General features: G+C 37.4%; 1 protein-coding gene across 1 annotated transcript in view; it reads left to right on the forward strand.

The window, feature by feature from the left end:
• The window catches only part of edil3a (EGF-like repeats and discoidin I-like domains 3a), a 204,518-nt gene that overhangs the window by 121,546 nt on the left and 64,370 nt on the right, over positions 1–18,602 (forward strand). The gene's annotated exons all lie outside the window — the stretch shown is intronic.

Consider the following 18,602-nt stretch of genomic DNA (forward strand, 5'->3'; position numbering starts at 1 on the left):
TTATTTTGCATTTGGCATTATAGGACTAGGGTGAGAAACTATTTTTACATGTTTTGAAATATGATCATTCACTCTGAATTTCACATACTGGCTACCTCTATTTCCTGTATTAGCCCTTGATAAAAAAAATAGACAGGAAACACTCAGATTAGAAAAGTCAGTGAATTTCACCCAATATTGTCACAGTAGCCATCATGGACTCACTCATTTTGACTCGCGATGGGGAAGGTTGTTGTTGGTTTAGTTTCCAGGAAGCAGCAGAGAATGTTTTGGCTCGTAGAAGCTAACTGTTAGCTTTAGCATCTCCCAAACATGGCAGAACTCCTCCAGGCTTGTGGAGGTAAAACATCAACGTTGCAAAGTAACCGGAGTCAGTAATAGAGTTGTGTTGTTGTTAGCCAATCAGAGGCGAGTTGTCCAAATATCAGGAAAAAAGACTCCAAATCCTGTTGTCTTCTGCTCCCAACTCCTCTGACTCACTTCTACTTCCTGGAACAGGAGCGCCAGAGCTTTTTCCCCACAGAGATCTACTCGTAAGGCAGTCATTTGGACTAGAGACCACTGCAAATGTGTTGAAAAATGATTAGAGTTTTATCGTTAAACATTTTATGTCAATAATACATTTGTTTGTTTTTTTATGTGTACATAAGTCACACATTTAATTTGCCATCAGAGGGATATTTTTCTGTTTAGTTTTACTTCCAACAGTGATAGTAACAATAATTATTATTTCCGATTCACTGTTTTATTTTATTTTTCCCTGTTTGCTTGTTTGTACAGCAGAGTGTTTCTCTAACCACCTACAGGGCTTTTATCCAGAACCAGCACAGAAACGACAAAAAACTAATATTTATTTCAGCAAAGCATTCATACATGAAACACGCCTTTCAGTCTTTGCAAATGTTGACATTCATGCTGTGCCATTAAGCAGTGCTTATTTCTCAAATGGCAGCATAAACAGATCGATAGGATCTACTAATCATGTCTCGTGTTTCTGCCTCATTCTAGATCCCAGTGCTTTACTTTCTGTTACTTAGGGCTGTGTGTTGTAGATTTCAGAGTACAAGGATTGGTTGAGGTGACAAAAAAGACACTCCTGTATGTGCAAACCTTAGAAAAAAATACTATATTTTTTTCCATAAATATATTGTTTATTTTTTATTTATGTTTATGTTGAGGAAATTAAACCAGTGTTGACCTAGAATGCAGTAAAACAACTCAGTAATATGCTAGTGTTCATTAGCTTCACCAAACGCTCATGTCAGCTGCCTGTATGTAGGATCAAATCTAAAATCAGTAAGTGAATATAAACCAAAATGCACCTCTTATTTATTTTTTCGTCTCTGGCTCCATTTTACAAGGCAACAAGATACAAGAACGCCTCCACTGGAAGCAAAAATTCACTCTCACTCCACCCTCTTTCATGGGGACATGCAAATTTTTGGTATTTGAGAACCTCTGCCTTAGTCGACGTCAAATATTTGGTCATTTAGAACAAAATCAGTTCTGATGTTTTATATATTTTTATATTTTGTTATAACAATGACCACGCATATGAGAAACCCAATCCCTACTGCAGAATGCCTCTGCACAGAAGTAAAACATGTAAATCTGTGATCAGAGGTTAAAATTCAAATACAAATGATTAGTATTAGATAAGTAGCAAACGTGTATAAACATCAATATACATTCTGACCTTGGTTTACCTGTGTGGATGACTGCTGATGTCTGTAATTTGGCTACACATGAAAAAAATATGCAATTTAACAAAAAAGTTACGGCATCTTTCCAAAGATTAAAACTTTACTGGACGTCCAGAGGACATTAGGAGGAATTCCTTGTAACAGAGACAGACACATATTTATTCACGAGGACTGGCAAGACACAGGTGGTGAGAATTAACTCTGAGCAGACCAGAGGTAAGCCAGTTAAACAAATACAATTCACAAGAGACTCAAACTTCACCATGAAAACAAAAGTAAGTCCAAAGAAGTAAAATAGGAATTAAATGACTTTTGGGATGTGCTTTTAAAATGTAATAAAACCTAGATTAAAAACATCTTCAATATCAGAAAACATTTTTAAATTCCCTACAACAATTGCTTTGAAATTCAATCTTTCAGTTCTTTTTAAAACACAGAAAAGGTTTAATTACCTGCAATGTTTCGTTTGCGGCTGCAAACATCATCAGGCTGATGCCGATGGTGATGTCACTTTCTTCGTTTATCCGCGGGCAGCAGAGGACGTTGTCGCCCTCTGCTGCCCGCTCTCCCCTCTCCGATGATGGAGTCCCATGGGCGATCCAATGAGTAAACTCCATTGTCTCTGTTCATGGTCCTGCATCCACGTCTCCTCATCTTGATAGCTTCTTTTATCCATCTTTTGTATTTTTGTTGTTCTGTGTTTATGATCCTTGTGTTGTCCCAGTCCATTATATGGTTTTCTCTTGTGCAGTGATCTGTTACGGCTGACTTCTTTATTGTGCTTTCTGCTTCTTCTTTTGCTGCTCTTGTGTGTTTTCGACTTGCCTCTTTCTCATACTCCTTTCTATGTTCTATTGTTCGTGTGTTGAGTTGGCGTCTGGTTTCTCAGATGTATGTTTTATTGCAGAGTTTGCATGGGATTTTATAAAAATGGTAAAATGGTAAATGGCCTGTATTTGATATAGCGCCTTCTAGAGTCCTGGAACCCCCCAAGGCGCTTTACAACACAATCAGTCATTCACCCATTCACACACACATTCACACATTGGTGGGGATGAGCTACGATGTAGCCACAGCTGCCCTGGGGCGCACTGACAGAGGCGAGGCTGCCGAGCACTGGCGCCACCGGTCCCTCCGACCACCACATTTAAGTCCAGCTGGTATCTTGTCTTTTGGGTGTACTAGTCTGTTTCTAACTGTTGTGTATGGTTTAGTTGGTGTGTTTATGTTGTGTTTTTTCATTGTGGCTCTTATTTTTTCTGTTATGCCTTTGATGTATGGTAGGGTTATCACTGGTTTTGGTTCTTGTCTTTCTGCGTTTCTGGTTCTTTGCTTAGGTTGTTCTTTTCTTTCTGTTGTTGTTTGTTGTTTTCCTTTGTTTATTGCCCATGTCGGGTATCCGCAGGTCTTTAAAGTGTGTTGTATGTGTTTGTCCTCTTGTTTACGGTCTCTTTCTTCTGTTATCATGTTTGCTCGGTGATATAATATTCTGATTACTGACATTTTGTGTGTGGTGGGTGTTCTGATGTCCATAATAGATATTGGTCTGTGTGTGTTGGTTTTCTATATGTGTTTATGTTTAGGGTCCCGTCGGTCTGCCTGGATATTTTCATGTCATAAATGCTATACTGCCTTCTGTTTCTGACTCATAAGTGAACTTTATGTTGCCTGTGTTGTCAAAGTTATTCAAGTGTTGTGTTAGTGTTTCTGTTTGTCCTTTTGGTATGATTCCCAGTATGTCGTCCACGTAGCATTTCCATAGTTTTATTTTGCAGTTTGGGTTAGGGTTAGGGTTAGGGTTAACTGTGGGGCTTTTTGCTCTAGGCTGATAACGGGTTACCCACGGCGAAGCCTTCCAGTTGTTTGTATATTGTGTCATCGTGTGTGAAGTAAGTGGAGTTAGCTACCAGTCCTATCAGTTGTGCTATGTCGTCTGCTGTGAGGTTTGTTCTTTAGTGTAAAGTCTTGTCCTGTCTGATTCTGTTAACTACTATGTCTATGTTTTTTTGGGTTGGTGTTTTGTGAACAGGGATGTGACGTCATGTGAGATGAGTATGTCGTTGTCTTCTATTGTAATCTCCATTAGTTCTTTTCCCAGTTCTATGCTATTTTTGCAGTGTTGGTATGTGTTTCCTAGTAACGGGCTGATGATTTTGCTGATTTCTCTTGCCATGTTGTATGTTGGCGTACCTATGCTGTGTACTATCGGTCTAAGTGGGGTGTTTAGTTTGTGTATTTTTGGCGTTCCATATATTCTTGGTATTATGTTTGCTGTAGGAATCCAGTGTTTGTACATTTTTTCTGTTATTTTGCCTTTTTTTGTAGTGGCTTCAGTCTTTTTTTTCATACTTTTCTTAATGCTTTCTGTTGGATCTTTTAAAAGTATTTTGTATGTATTTTTGTCCTCTAACATCTGTTTCATCTGTTGTTTATATTTGTCTTTGTCCGTTACCACTGTGGTTCTTCCTTTGTCTGCCGGTAGAATAATTATCTGTTCATTTTTGGATAATGCTGTCATGGCTGATTGTTCATCTTTTGTAATATTGCTGTGTTGAATTTGGCTGTTTTTAATATCCCAGGCGTCAGCAACGAAACGTTGCAGATAATTAAACCTTTTCTGTGTTTTAAAAAAAACTGAAAGATGGAATTTGAAACTAAACACAGCAAGAACACACCAAAGATACGTTGAAATGTGGGCATCACCAAAGTCCTTTATTAAAACAAGGATTGTTTTCAATCATCAAGACACATGACTAATATTAACGTAAAAATATTGATATTATTTATCATTTGAAATTTGAAGGATGTCTATTCAATAGGAATGCAATGATTTTTTTTTTCATATTTTTACATCATTTTGTTCAGCCAGTATATGCTAAAATGACCCTTAACAGAGTTAATGAAAAGTCACTCAGACCTCACCGACCTCTGTGACCAGAAAACCAGACTTGCAACTTCAGAGTAGCCAGTTTGGTCTCTGCTGGTTGAGGGGGCTGTGGAGTGGAGTGGCGCTGACATGGTGGAGCTACAGTCTGCTTCCAGCACGAATCCTGCATGTTTTTTTTATCTTGAACACAGCTGATTAACTTCAGTTAGTGATGAGCCGCTCCTGTGGAAGCTTATGAAGGCTGAGGAGACATTTTAGTAGTTAGGTTAAGGTGTTAAAAAGACCAACACACAGCGAGGAGATGACTTTTGTAACCATAGTAAATTAATAACGGGCGTTAGGAGGTGCTAAAAGCAAGCAAAACTGAAAAGTGTGCCTTTAATCCAAAGTCCTACAGATGAAATATTCTTTCTCAATATTCCATCAAGAAAGACTTGATGGTAAATATATATATATATTTAATTTGGCTTGATCAGTTTCAGTTTGTTTGTTTGCCTTGAGGCCTGTTTAAAGCTTTTCTTACTCTTGTAGGACTGTGATGATGACTGACGGTGAGCACTGAAGTGTGCCGTTGTCAGATAAGTGATAGAAAGACAGTGAACCATGAAAGGGGTATAATAATAATAAAAAAAAGTCTAACCCTGTGACAGAATGGTTGTGGAAAGAGAAGAAAATAATAGTAAAGCAGGGTAAACTGATTTGTAAAAAAAAATAAGGAAAAGGAGCTCCACATGTGGAAAAAGGTGAGAAGAAAAAAAGAATATAAAGCATTCAAGCAATGCGTTTGACTTTAATGATGCCACGTGGGATGTTGTGCAGGATGCTGCAGGCGCTGTGTGTTTCTACAGAGGGCCTTGGTAATTGGGACATGAGTGCAGAGGTGTGCAGGCATGTCAATGTTTTAGGATCGAGTTAAAAAGTCAGTTTGTGGGGTGGACCTGTGGCGTGACTGACAACAGACTCATCCTGACAGCTGATAACCCTATCAGGCTCTGTTGGGTTTATTTCTGTCATTTAATTTTAGCGCTGCCATCCTGAACCTTTAGACACAAGTTGGTCTCACCTCTCTCTCTCTCTCTCTCTCTCTCTCTCTCTCTCTCTCTCTCTCTCAACAACAATAAACACAATAATCAATCATAAACAAATAATTCTTCACACAGTTTCAGACAATTTCTTAAATGCTAAAATGTCCGTGCCTATTTCAGTTCTCTGGGTTTTTAATCTGTCTGTAGAGTCCTGATACAGTTCACATACCCATGTACCGTGAGGATTCAAGTTTTTCACAACCTCACCACATCCAGCTCACAAAATTGCATTTGAACACTCAAGGGAAATATGCTGCCGGTCTCACCAATATCTATGAGATATTGCTTCAGCCAGCTGTGTTGGAAAGAATGAAACAATACAAATCACTTGTGAAGCGTAAGCAGGGCTATTTTATTTAAGCTGCATAGTTAATGTCGTAATGTTTGGATGCAGATCTCCATCAGTCATGTTACTTTTGTTGGTGCTTGAATGCACAGGGACAGATTTACTGAGAAGGATACAATAGATTTTTTTTTCTGTCCTAAATGACTGCAAATGCCAATTTTTGAGAACAGGAAGCATTTTCTTGAATGGTCAATCAAATTTATGAAGTATCACATGAAACTACCAATGCTGGCAAAAATGATTCATTTAACCCCATTTAGTCCCTTTAAAGTGACTGTGTATTTTCCCTGGCAATAGGGGGCAGTACATATAAATCAATGCAAGCAAGCAGTATTTTTGTGTTGGGAGTAAGACCTTTTCAATGGATGCCCATTAGGGTCAAAAATCCCTCGGAGTGCAACCTCCAGCAACATGACAAGGACATCAGACTCCCTTCCATCACTGGCAATGAGTGAAGAGGTAAATGTGTAAAACAATGTTTAGGAATGGTGAAAATTTTGTAACAGTTTGTTAGAAATCAGTAAATGCATTTTGTCCTCACGGGCTCCTGTAGTAGGAAACATGGCGTCACCCAGAGACTTAGACCCGCTGTTTTTTAAACTATTGTTTTTACTTAATCAGTATTGCAAATAACCACTTGGATTGCACTAAATCACAGTTATATTACAAGTAACATGCAGGTATGGTACTGGTTTTGTTTTTCTATAACCATCCAGCAGAAATCTTTCCATAATCCTGCCTCTGCTTCAGTCAAATACTAACTATTAAAAATTTCAGAGCATGGATAGGCCCATACATGAATATGTTATTACTGTAGCCCTATAGGGGCATTGTTTGTTCAAAAATATTAATTTTCTTCTGACATTTTATCAACTCAGAAATAAAATGCTTCAATTGGATGAAATCCTGCCTCCAGTCTTGTGAATTCCACCCATTTCATGACGTAACGTGTTGCAGCAGCACACACACCAGCAGTAAACTAGCCATCGGGAGCAACTGGACAAACACCTGCCCCTCCAAGATTCTCTGTTGGAAAAGCTGTTAACACACACACATAAATGTACACATCACTTGGATATCCCTTACGAAAAAGAAGTATACTTTAAGTATTTAATTTCAAGTATACTTAAGTGTACAGAAGTTTATTTGCATACTTGTTCTTAAAGTTTACTTAGAAGTGTACTCCTTGGGACTAAATTGGGCCGCTAAAAGTATACTTGAAGTATACTACAAGTATACTTCAAAGTAATAATTTAAGTTTATTTGTAGTGTACTTCTGATATAATTGAGTATACTTTTCTCTTTGAAAGTATACTTAAAGTAACCTCACAAGTGTACTTGGAGTGTACTTCAGATATAATTGAGTATACTTTTCTCCTTGAAAGTATACTTATAAGTTTACTTGTAGTGTACTTCTGATATAATTGAGTATACTTTTCTCCTTGGAAGTATACTTAAAAGTAACAATATAAGTTTACTTGTAGTGTACTCCTGATATAGTTGAGTATACTTTTCTCATTGAAAGTATACTTAAAAGTAACAGTATAAGTTTACTTCTAATAAAATTGAGTAAACTTTTGCCCTTGAAAGTATACTTAAAAATAAACTTTAAGTAACATTATAAGTTTACTTGTAGTGTACTTCTGAAATAATTGAGTATACTTTTCTCTTTGAATGTATACTTAAAATTATACTTAAAGTAATAATATAAGTTTACTTGTAGTGTACTTCTGATATAATTGAGTATACTTTTCTCCTTGGAAGTATACTTAAAAGTAACAATATAAGTTTACTTGTAGTGTACTCCTGATATAGTTGAGTATACTTTTCTCCTTGAAAGTATACTTATAAGTTTACTTGTAGTGTACTTCTGATATAATTGAGTATACTTTTCTCCTTGGAAGTATACTTAAAAGTAACAATATAAGTTTACTTGTAGTGTACTCCTGATATAGTTGAGTATACTTTTCTCATTGAAAGTATACTTAAAAGTAACAGTATAAGTTTACTTCTAATAAAATTGAGTAAACTTTTGCCCCTGAAAGTATACTTAAAAATAAACTTTAAGTAACATTATAAGTTTACTTGTAGTGCACTTCTGAAATAATTGAGTATACTTTTCTCTTTGAAAGTATACTTAAAATTATACTTAAAGTAATAATGTATGTTTACTTGTAGTGTACTTCTTATATAATTGAGTATACTTACAGTTTTGAAAGTACACTTTACAGTAAACTTGACGTAATATTCTTTTAGTACATTTAAGTATCTCTATTTTTTCTATAAACACATACTGCAAGTAACATTTAACATCTGCTATTTGCTTACTACCAATACATTTAATTTCCACTATTTACTGATACTTTGTCTTTATGCAGAGAAAAAAAAGTAAATAAAATAGCTAAGTCATTTTGTTTACATTTATTAAACAGAGAGAATTAGAACAGAACAAAAACAGACCTGTTTACCAGGATTAATCAAAGATGAGAACGCAAACTGTTCTGAACATGACGCGTTAATTCTGTCCATTTTGAAAGACTTTTTAAAAATGCCTTTAAAAAATCAGTCCATTTTATGGATCCACTTGCTTGGTTGTTGATGCCTTTTTGAAGTTTTCATTGTTGCATTTCTTTCGTATTATTTTTCTTACATCTTGAACGCGCAGAGATGGAAACTTCAACTGAGCATGCCCTGTGAACACACAAAGCAAAAAAATGAACACTTGAACTGTTAGGTGAACTCTGACACCACAAAATCTTTACAGTTCGTACACTGTAAACCCGAATAAGTAGGCAGAACTCAAAAAATGTAAGGCAATCAGTTGCCTCATATTTTCTGAGTTTATAAACTCAGATATTTGAGTATATCAGACCATAAATAAACTTAAATATTTGGAGTTTATATTAAATATATTTTCAAATTATGATCAAATTAAAGTTACTGATTAAGCCAACTCAAACAGAAAATAAAACAAAATTTGAAAGAAACAATTACAAACGCACACTTTTGAAAACTGGACAACAGCAGTGTGTAGTCTTTCTTTGAGTAGGTGGTTTAAAGCAACATCAGGATGCACATTGATTCAACATTAACAAAATATGAATTACACTAACCACTATCAAGTAAGTCAGTGAGTACTTTATGCCATTTGGCATAAAACCAGTTGAGTATTGAATCGGATTAGCCTATGGGATAATCCGATTCAATTATTCACGCTAAACTAAAGCCACAAATGAGTTGCCAGACTCAGAACGGCTGGACGAACAGAGAAAAGGTAAAACTCAACTGTTCCTCCCACTGTCATTATGGGTGACCCCGCGAGGAAAGTTGACCATTGAGCAGGGTTGATGGTTTATCCCTTGAGGTCCACGTGGCAGAGGTGAGGAGTGAGCACCACCTCACCCCTGCCACGTGGACCTCAAGGGATAAACCATCAACCCTGCTCAATGGTCAACTTTCCTCGCGGGGGTCACACCCATTAGGACAGTGGGAGGGTTAACTCAAGGAGAAGTGGAAAATGAACATATTTGCCCAAATGGTGGTGTGTTACTTTAACATCAACAATTAAAGAGCAGACAAATAGTAAATTACATTGTGGATGTGGACAGTGCTCTAACAGAGTGAGTCATCTGAATCCACCACTCTTTCAGATTTTGAGTTACACATGTAACATCAGGTCATTTTTGACTCTGCAGCGTGGGTGACAGTTTAGACTCATCAAGACCAAGTAAGATTTTCTGCGTGAACTCAAATGTGTTGGTCAGTCCCTTCGGATAATCTAGATGTAAGGCATAGATGAGGCCGAACATTACCAGGAAGGCATCAGGAAGGCTGGAGAGGTTGACAATCACATCACCCTCGAGGATAACAGATTCTCACTGGGTCGTACGTAACCGGACTCTCGGCATCATCTGTGATGATTGTCAGGAGGACAACTGCTGCATCCCTGAGGTCCGGCTCATTGGTATCATCCTTACAAAAATGAAAGGGAGATCATACACTAATCACATCTGAACTGAAACTCTGACTGTGGCCATTTTTATTTCAGTAGATTTTCATGTAAATAACAATAAATGCAGTCTGATAGACTCCTGTTTAGGGCTGGGCAACATGTCAAAGATTTATCGTTATCCAAGTTCTTGTCTCTCATCCAGATAATTTTTCCCATGTCAATAAATTTGATAATAAAAAAAATGAAAAGATGTGTAAGTTGGCCACATTTATGTCCCTTTAAGAAGCTGTAGCACCTTGAGTCATGTAAAATTTTAGTCAATGTAATACATGAGACAGCCCCATCTAGTGGACAAATATTGTTGCTACGCATTCCTGTAGTTATTGTCTACTTATCGTTATCGAGGTGAGATCTTCAATATATGGTGATATTGATTTTAGGCCATATCGCCCAGCCCTACTCCAGTTCATTCTGTTGCTTTGTGCTCTCATTTACGAATAAAGTGAGATGGCTTCCGTGTGTGCCAGTGTTATGCTAATGAAAGCTGCTTGAATTCTTTGCAGTGATTATTGATCATTCTCAGTGCTTTAAAGCCTGCCACACATGAGTGCCATCTGCTGAGCAAACGGTCTCGAATGACCGCTTGCTCAGCAGATACCTCGCCATGTGCGCCTGATTTTCACTGAGTTTTCCGCCTCACGAGACACTAAGGTTAATATCTGACCAGTTAAGATATTTTCCGCCTCACAGGGGTAAAAACTCGCCGTGTGCGCATTACCGAGCTGCTGGTTGAGCTGAAATATTCTAGTGGCCAACCAAAGCACGTTCTCCGCTCACATGACCCCAAGATGGCAGCCCCCTGTCTGCATGTCAGAAAAGAAACAACACAGAGACAGAGCTGGAAACGGAGGAAATGCCTATCCGTTTTTGCTGAAACGTCGCCGCCACCGGCATTTGAAGGTTAGGAAAATATGGTTACAGTAGCTGGAAAGATGGACCAGGCAAGGAGTTTATGCCAATTTACTCCAAGAGATGCACCTGGAAGACCCAGAATCCTTCCGAAAGGGTAATGGAAACAGTGGGCCCATCGATCCGCAAGGTACCGTTTTGTTTATTTTTCAGACACGCAGACACGGTAAGGGGCTGCATCTGAATACATCTTGGGGTCATGTGAGCGGAGAAAGTGCTTTGATTGGCCACTAGAATATTTCAGCTTAGCCAGCAGCTCAGTAGTGCACACACAGCGAGTTTTTACCCCTGTGAGGCAGAAAATATCTAACTGGTCAGATATTCACCTCAGCGTCTCGTGAGGCAGAAAACTCAGTGAAAATCAGGCGCACATGGCGAGGTATCTGCTGAGCAAACAGTCATTCGAGGCCGTTTGCTCAGCTGATTGCTCTCGTGTGTGGCAGGCTTAAACATCTTGCCAAAGGTTTGTAGTTGAAACAATAGCACATTTTCCAAAATGTTCATGTGCGTTGTCCTTGTGTTGTCTTTATGCATAAATAAATAGAATGATTTGTTCAAATTTACAATACTGGGACTTACCACACATGTCCTCAAAAACCCAGAGGTTTCCTCACGTAGACAGACAGGAAGGGCATGGAGAACAGTGGTACGCCTTGTGTGGACATCATGTAATTCCTAAGAAGATTAAGAGTGTAAATACTGTCAAGTTTACTAATCAAACTCAATGCCAAATTGCTCTGACCAATTTTCCAAGACAGTGATATCTGCATCTAAATCCAATGATAAACTGCTGAATTCAAAAGTTAATTTGAAGTGTTTAGCATTACATAATACGGAGGGGTATTAGGGCCACTGAAGAAGAAAAAATTCTGAAAATAAATAAAGTCAGAATTCTGACATTTATCTCAGTATTCAATTGTTTCCTTCAGTGGCCCTAATACTGCCTTATTGCCTAAGAGTATTAGAGTCACTGAAGAAAAAGAAAAGAAGTGAGAAAAAAAAAGTCAGATAATTTCAAAATTCTGGGATTAAAGTCAGAATTCTGACTTTTTTCATGAACCTAAAACCAAACAAACAAAAACTATTTAGGAATTTTTTTTGTTAAAAAAAATCAAAACAAACAAAAAAAGCCTGAATTTTAAGATTTAAGTCAGAATTCTGATCCCCCCTCATAATCTTCCCCAATTTCCCTTTTTTTTGTTTTAGGTACCAGTCAGAACTCTGAGATTAAACTCAGATTTATGACTTATTTTCTCAGAATTCTATTTTTTTTTTTCCATCAGTGGCTCTAATACTCATAGCATAAAGGCATTACCTGTAAATTGTATATTCACCAGTTTTAAAAGACAAATCTGTATACATATATACATACATACATATATAGTCATGTTATTTAGGATGTGTCATCAAAAATGCAGATTGTGAGAATTACTCACCAGTGGTCTCACTTGTATGAACCTCTTGGGGGTCAACAGCAGCATGCCATCAATCTTGTGTGCAGAGAGTGGGGTTGGATCATTGAAGTCTGACTGCAGATTCATAGACAGGCTTCCCGGTGTGGCTGACAGCTCATAGGAACGCAGACGCTCTACATTTACACATCTACACCAGGAAGCATAATCAGTAGAGAAAACATTGTGAATCACAAGGTAGATCTGTGTTAGGCCGGGGACACACCGGCCGCGGAAGTGCCGCGAAGCGAATCGCTCACGAAATTCGGCCGCTGCTCGCCGCTCCTCAGTTCAGATCAGACGCGCCCCAGTCGAGGCGCGCCTCGGCTCAGCTGTAGTTTTTCTTTTAAAACACTTGGTGTCCTCAATTTCCTCTCTGCCTTTTCTCAGCTATTTTCCTCTACGTGTGTGTGCGCGCGCGCATGTGTGTGTGTGTGTGAACCTATGGTATGAGTTGTTTCTGCCAGTTGAATCTCTTGGAACCCGCTCCAATTCTGCAGCTGTATCCTAGCAGTTTCTTCCGAAATGGGTACGTAAATAATCATGTTTTTCGAGGGTCGTACAGCTCCTTGTGTTTCTCAACTTCCATAATTAATTTAAAGTCATCCATCTTAACTGCTTGCCTCAGACTTTCTGCCTCTCTGTCCTGTTTGCTCTGGTGAAAAGACACCCCAAACCACACCCCCCTTCACGTGGTCACACACGCACACAAGTTCGATGTGTGTGTGTGTTCGTGTGGTTTTTCTGCAGTGTCTGATTACGAACACATTTGACTATTGCGGAATTTTATTTTGAAATGCTTTATTTTGTTAACTTTACCGGCCTACCTCTTATGTCTAGGTTTGACTTCCTGCCAGAATTGACGCGATTCACCCGCGGCTCGCGAAAAAAATAGAGCCGACGCCGAAATGATCGCTGCACGGCGCGGGCTGGGGCGCCGGCGCGAGGCGATTGGCAGCGCTTCTCTTCGGCGGCCCATGTGGTCTATAGAATAGCTCAACAAGGGCGCCGAATGAAGGCGGCCCCATTTTCGCGGCGCTTCCGCGGCCGGTGTGTCCCCGGCGTTAGTCTGCAAAATTTAGGCAGTCCTCCACTATATATATGAAGCTAAATCATTAATCATCTAAATTGTGTGTGTGTGTGTGTGTGTGTGTGAGGAGATTCAAGTGTAATTTGACTTATCCACACAAAGCTAAAAACATAACATTTAAGAATCTGGAGTAACAGTGTACAATAAGAACAAAATTACAACACTAAAATACTGTGAAATTAATAGAAACAGCGTTCTGCGGTTCAAGATATGTGCAACTGAGCACTATTTAAAAAAACTATGGAGGGGACAAAAATGGAGGGAAGGAGGGAACATAGCATCGAGATACAGCACCCCTTCATCTTTTGCGGTCACAATCCTCTTATACGGTTAAAAAAGCAGGCTGCTTGCAAAGCTATCGCATGGGTGCTACGGGGAAATAGTTTACAACACAGACTGATTTTTTCATCGCTGTACAAGAGACCACTGCTCATTTACTTTTAATAAGTGGACGTTTAAGTTTGACTTGGTGGCGCTGAGCTCCCGCTTTTATTTTTTTCTCAGAACGTCACGTTAAAAAAATTATGATGGAGGGGACAAAAATGGAGGGAATAAGTCTCTAGAAGTCTAATAAAAAAGTATCTAAAGTAATGCTAACCTTTAATAATGAGATAGCGCTGCTCGTTTCATTTAATAAACGGACTTTAGTCACACACAAAGTTAATAACACAGCTAACTCATGCAATGACTTAGCATATTAGCTTGCTACGTGGCCAACATTACTCACCATGTCCGTCTTAAAAACATTTAAAACATTTAAGCAACTTTTATGGCGGCTACTTACATTTAGCTCAGTGGTGCAGAACCAGTGACTGTCAAGTGCAGATGCAGAACAAAAGCTCGACCTCCAACGGTTAATGCTCCTCTGACCCTCGCTCTTCTTCTCGGTCTGCTGAGAAGCTTCGAGAGCTGACTGAGCAAATGCTACAAAATAAAAGCACTTCCTGTGCGTGTAATTTCACAATAATTCGTAATTTCATGCTTAATATGTTATTTAGGACAGACAGACAGAGTAGTTATTTCAAAATAAGGCAAAGTTTCAAGCAAGGATAAACTTAATATGGAGGAAGTGATTATGTTAAACAGAAAGGACATGTCAAAAAGGACTGATTTCAAAATATATAAAGCTTTACAACAGGATTTGATTGTTAAGAATATAGATAGAAAAATGGGAACTGGAAGTGAACATAATGATAACAGATGAGGAATGGGAGGAAACACTTGAAGCAGGCCATAAACTAACTAATAGTCCGTCTTGGAGGGAATTTGAATGGAAGGTGAAGATGCATGCTTTAAAACTCCACTTATCATGTCTAAATAGTAACGTTTCAAATTTATGTTGGAGAAAATGCGGGCTAGTGGGAGACTTTTCACATATACTTTTGGACTGCCCTAAATTCATACCATTCTGGGAAGGTGTTAGGGAGAAATTGAAAGAACCTGGAAGGTGAAATTACAATTTAAGTTAAAATGGTTTGTACTGGGAATGCTGTACCAAAAATCATACACACATAATGGAGACATACGTAATAAGAATTCTGCTTATGACTGCCAAGAAGTGTATTACAGTTTTATGGCTGGACACAGAACCCCCAAGGGTGGCACAGTGGAGAGACAGAGTTAGACAGGTCTACAAAATGGAACAAATTAATGCAAGACTATGACTGGGACTAGGGAAATTAAAAAAATTTGGGAACCAATAAAACAAATGTTAGAAAGATAGTACTCTCATGTGAAAATTATTATTATTAATTTTTATTTTTTTATTTATGTTTTTTTGTCTTTTGGGTGAGTTATTTAGCTAGATCAAAGTAAAATTTAGAATGTAGAAGAGAGCAGATACGATGAATACAGAGAAAGCTTGTCAGAACTATATGTACTGATTGGTGACTTGGTTAAGTTGGATAGATCTCATGGCCACAAGGAAATTCGAACTTTGTTCAGGGAAACACTGCCCTGGAGAAGGGAAGAAGAAACTCAAATGCATCTCCATGTAAATGTTGTTGTTCTAATTCAAAAATAAAAAGTTCCAAATATATATATCTATATATATCTCTATATATATCTATCTATCTCTATATATATCTATCTCTCTCTCTCTCTCTCTCTCTCTCTCTCTCTCTCTCTCTCTATATATATATATATATATATATATATATATATATATATATATATATAATAAAGACATTAAAGAACCGAACTTCATGAATGTTTTTTGTGACAAAGAAGTATCTGTTCCAATCACTCTATCAGAGAAAAATCAGAGTTTTAGAAATAACGGGACACTCAGTAGAGCCATTATATTATATTTTTTACAAGTGTATGTAAACTTCTGACCACAACTGTATGTATATATATATATATATATATATATATATATATATATATATATATATATATATATATATATATATATATATATATATATACATACATACATATACACACACACATATATATATATATATATATATATATATATATATATATATATATACATATATACTTATATATATATATATATATATATATATATATATATATATATATATATATATATATATATATACTTATATATAATATATATATATATAAGTATATATATATATATACTTATATATTATATATAAGTATATATATATATATTAAGTATACTTATACATTACTTGGTGAAATATACTTCTGATAGAGTCAAGTACAAGTATAGTCTAAATGTAAGTAAACTTTAATGTAAGTATGTATTAAAGTATACTTAGTAGTATTTAAAAAATGTACTCGGATAACTATACTTCTAATAAGTACATTGAAAGTAAACTTGGAAGTATACTGTATTCATTTTTAGTATACTTCAAGTATACTTCAGTGTACTTCTTTTTGGTAAGGGATATAATTGGTGGCTAAGAAGATTTATTGTCCCAGTCTGTCCCTGAACTGGACTGCTTTGCCCACCAAACTTTACAACTATTAAGCTGGTTTAGCATTTTGTTGTACTCACCACCCTGAGCTCTAAGGTGATTTTAACATTGGAATGGCGCTGGTTTGAAGGAGTAATCTGAAAAACCATTCATGGCACCACTAATGGCGATGATTTGAAAAGCAGTCTATGAAATCAAGGTCACATTCAGGCTCAGTTTTTGACAGCTCCTGAAGATGATTTAAACTATTGTTCTGGAAAACTGGACAAGGATCCTGTACCTCTTGCAGAAAGTAGAAAACAATGCATTGTTTGGGTTCAAGGCATTATTTAAGTGCACACAACTGTGGAGATGAAACTTCTCACTAGCTACATGTAGAGAATGAATGTTAGTGTTTACAGTCCTGGGGAGGAGGGTATCAGCCGTATTTGACTCTGCCTGAATGGAGAAGAGAAGTGCAATAACTGCTCCCATCCAACCATTTGCAATGGCTTGGCAGACCTGAAGAAAAGCTGCAGCTGAGACAAGAAAATGCAAGCATGAAGCCAAAAACCTCACTAGTTGTGGTTTTCATGAGGAAATAACAATACAACATGGTCAAAAGCTTAAAAAAAGTATAGTTTTTGTATTACATAGTCCCGTTAACTTGCACTCTTAGATTCAAACAAAATAAGTTTTGCAGGTTTGCTAAATCAGCTTTTGCAGTTACACAAATTCATTCTGACTTTAATACACAAGTGTGTTTGAAAAATTCTCCCAGTCAGTAATAAACCACTCTCCCAATATTTACTTAAGTAACATCGTCCTTTATTTTTGTTTTCTGACAGGCTAATTTTTATAAATAATTTAGCAAAGGAGGAGGGGGGGGGGGGGGGAATTTACACTCATTAAATTCAAGAAGCTTTTATTGCTGATAATGAAACACTCTCACAAACCAATGTTTCATAGAAAGTCGATTTTACTTTCCACACTGTGAGCTTTTCCTCCTTCATTCCTGCTCTGCACTCAGTATAAAAACATCCTGCTGCCCATTGAGGCTGAATTTTGACCCTAAAAAACGTTTTAGATTCACAGTCATAGCGTGACAGAAAGTGAATTCAGCCTTTTGACATCCAAGGATGTTCCTACCCAGTGCCTTACTGCACACACTCAGCACTTAGAGTTGTAACCTGATTTGTACTGTGTGCAGTTCATCTACAACAATTCTGTTCTGGCTTTCTGCAAATCAATTCTGCCTTTAGAGAGAGTCGTCCCTCTTCCTGGTGCCTCTTCACTAGGAAGTGTCCTTGAGTAAGATGCTGAAGGTAAAGCTTCTGGTAATGTGTGTAAAAAATGGATGTTTCAGAAACAACAAAACCTTCTAAACTGTAAATATCAGTAGCAATCAGCTTATTGTTATCATATTTCTCAGCTTGTAAAAAAAACTAACAGTAGCAGCAATTAGATAACTGCTTTTTGTTTTGCTAGAAGTCGAGTGATGATTTTTCTATGGCCGATACCGATGACATTATGGGAGGTCGTGGTCAGCCGATGACTGATAAGTGCCGCCAATGTTCTGGATTGATTTTCAGGACGAATATCTGGAAGTTTTACACCAATTCTAAATGATTTAATGTCACTAATAACCGTAAACATCATTTTTCAACATTACAATTTCTGGAATTCAGATTTTTGTTTACTGCGCAGTTTTAAATGAAACATGTAGTCAAAGGTAATAAACAAGGAAATCTGACCAAGTATTAAATATAAAACAGGTAAATAAACAAAAATGTCAGTTAACAATAATATTTTGCAGCTTTTTTTAGTCAGGTGTCTTTTCAGGATATGTAAAGACACATTTCAATCAAATTCTGCAGCAGCAGCACTGGGCTACCTCTCAGATGTACCTGTTTTTAAATCATCTGTACTAGAGGATGTTGGGTAAAGATCAGTCAACCAATATACCAGTCTATCTCAAGGGACAAGCTCCATCTGCAAAAAAGTGAAGCCAACAAGAAAGTGACCAAAATTGCAGTTCACCCCTCACCCACTAGGCATTTTTTGTTAGCTTAGTTAGCTCGTAGCTACATCGGCTAAGAGTTTGACGGCTGTCAATCATCTGGTCACAATTTCACAGCTCTGCTCTCAGCTCCATTCTTTTTTCTCCTGAAGTGATGACACAAGATGGCGGTGGTTGGACCAGTCCAGTGGGCTTCAATTCAGCT

Source organism: Nothobranchius furzeri, chromosome 17 (genome assembly GCF_043380555.1).
Source record: "Nothobranchius furzeri strain GRZ-AD chromosome 17, NfurGRZ-RIMD1, whole genome shotgun sequence".
Lineage (NCBI taxonomy): Eukaryota > Metazoa > Chordata > Actinopteri > Cyprinodontiformes > Nothobranchiidae > Nothobranchius > Nothobranchius furzeri.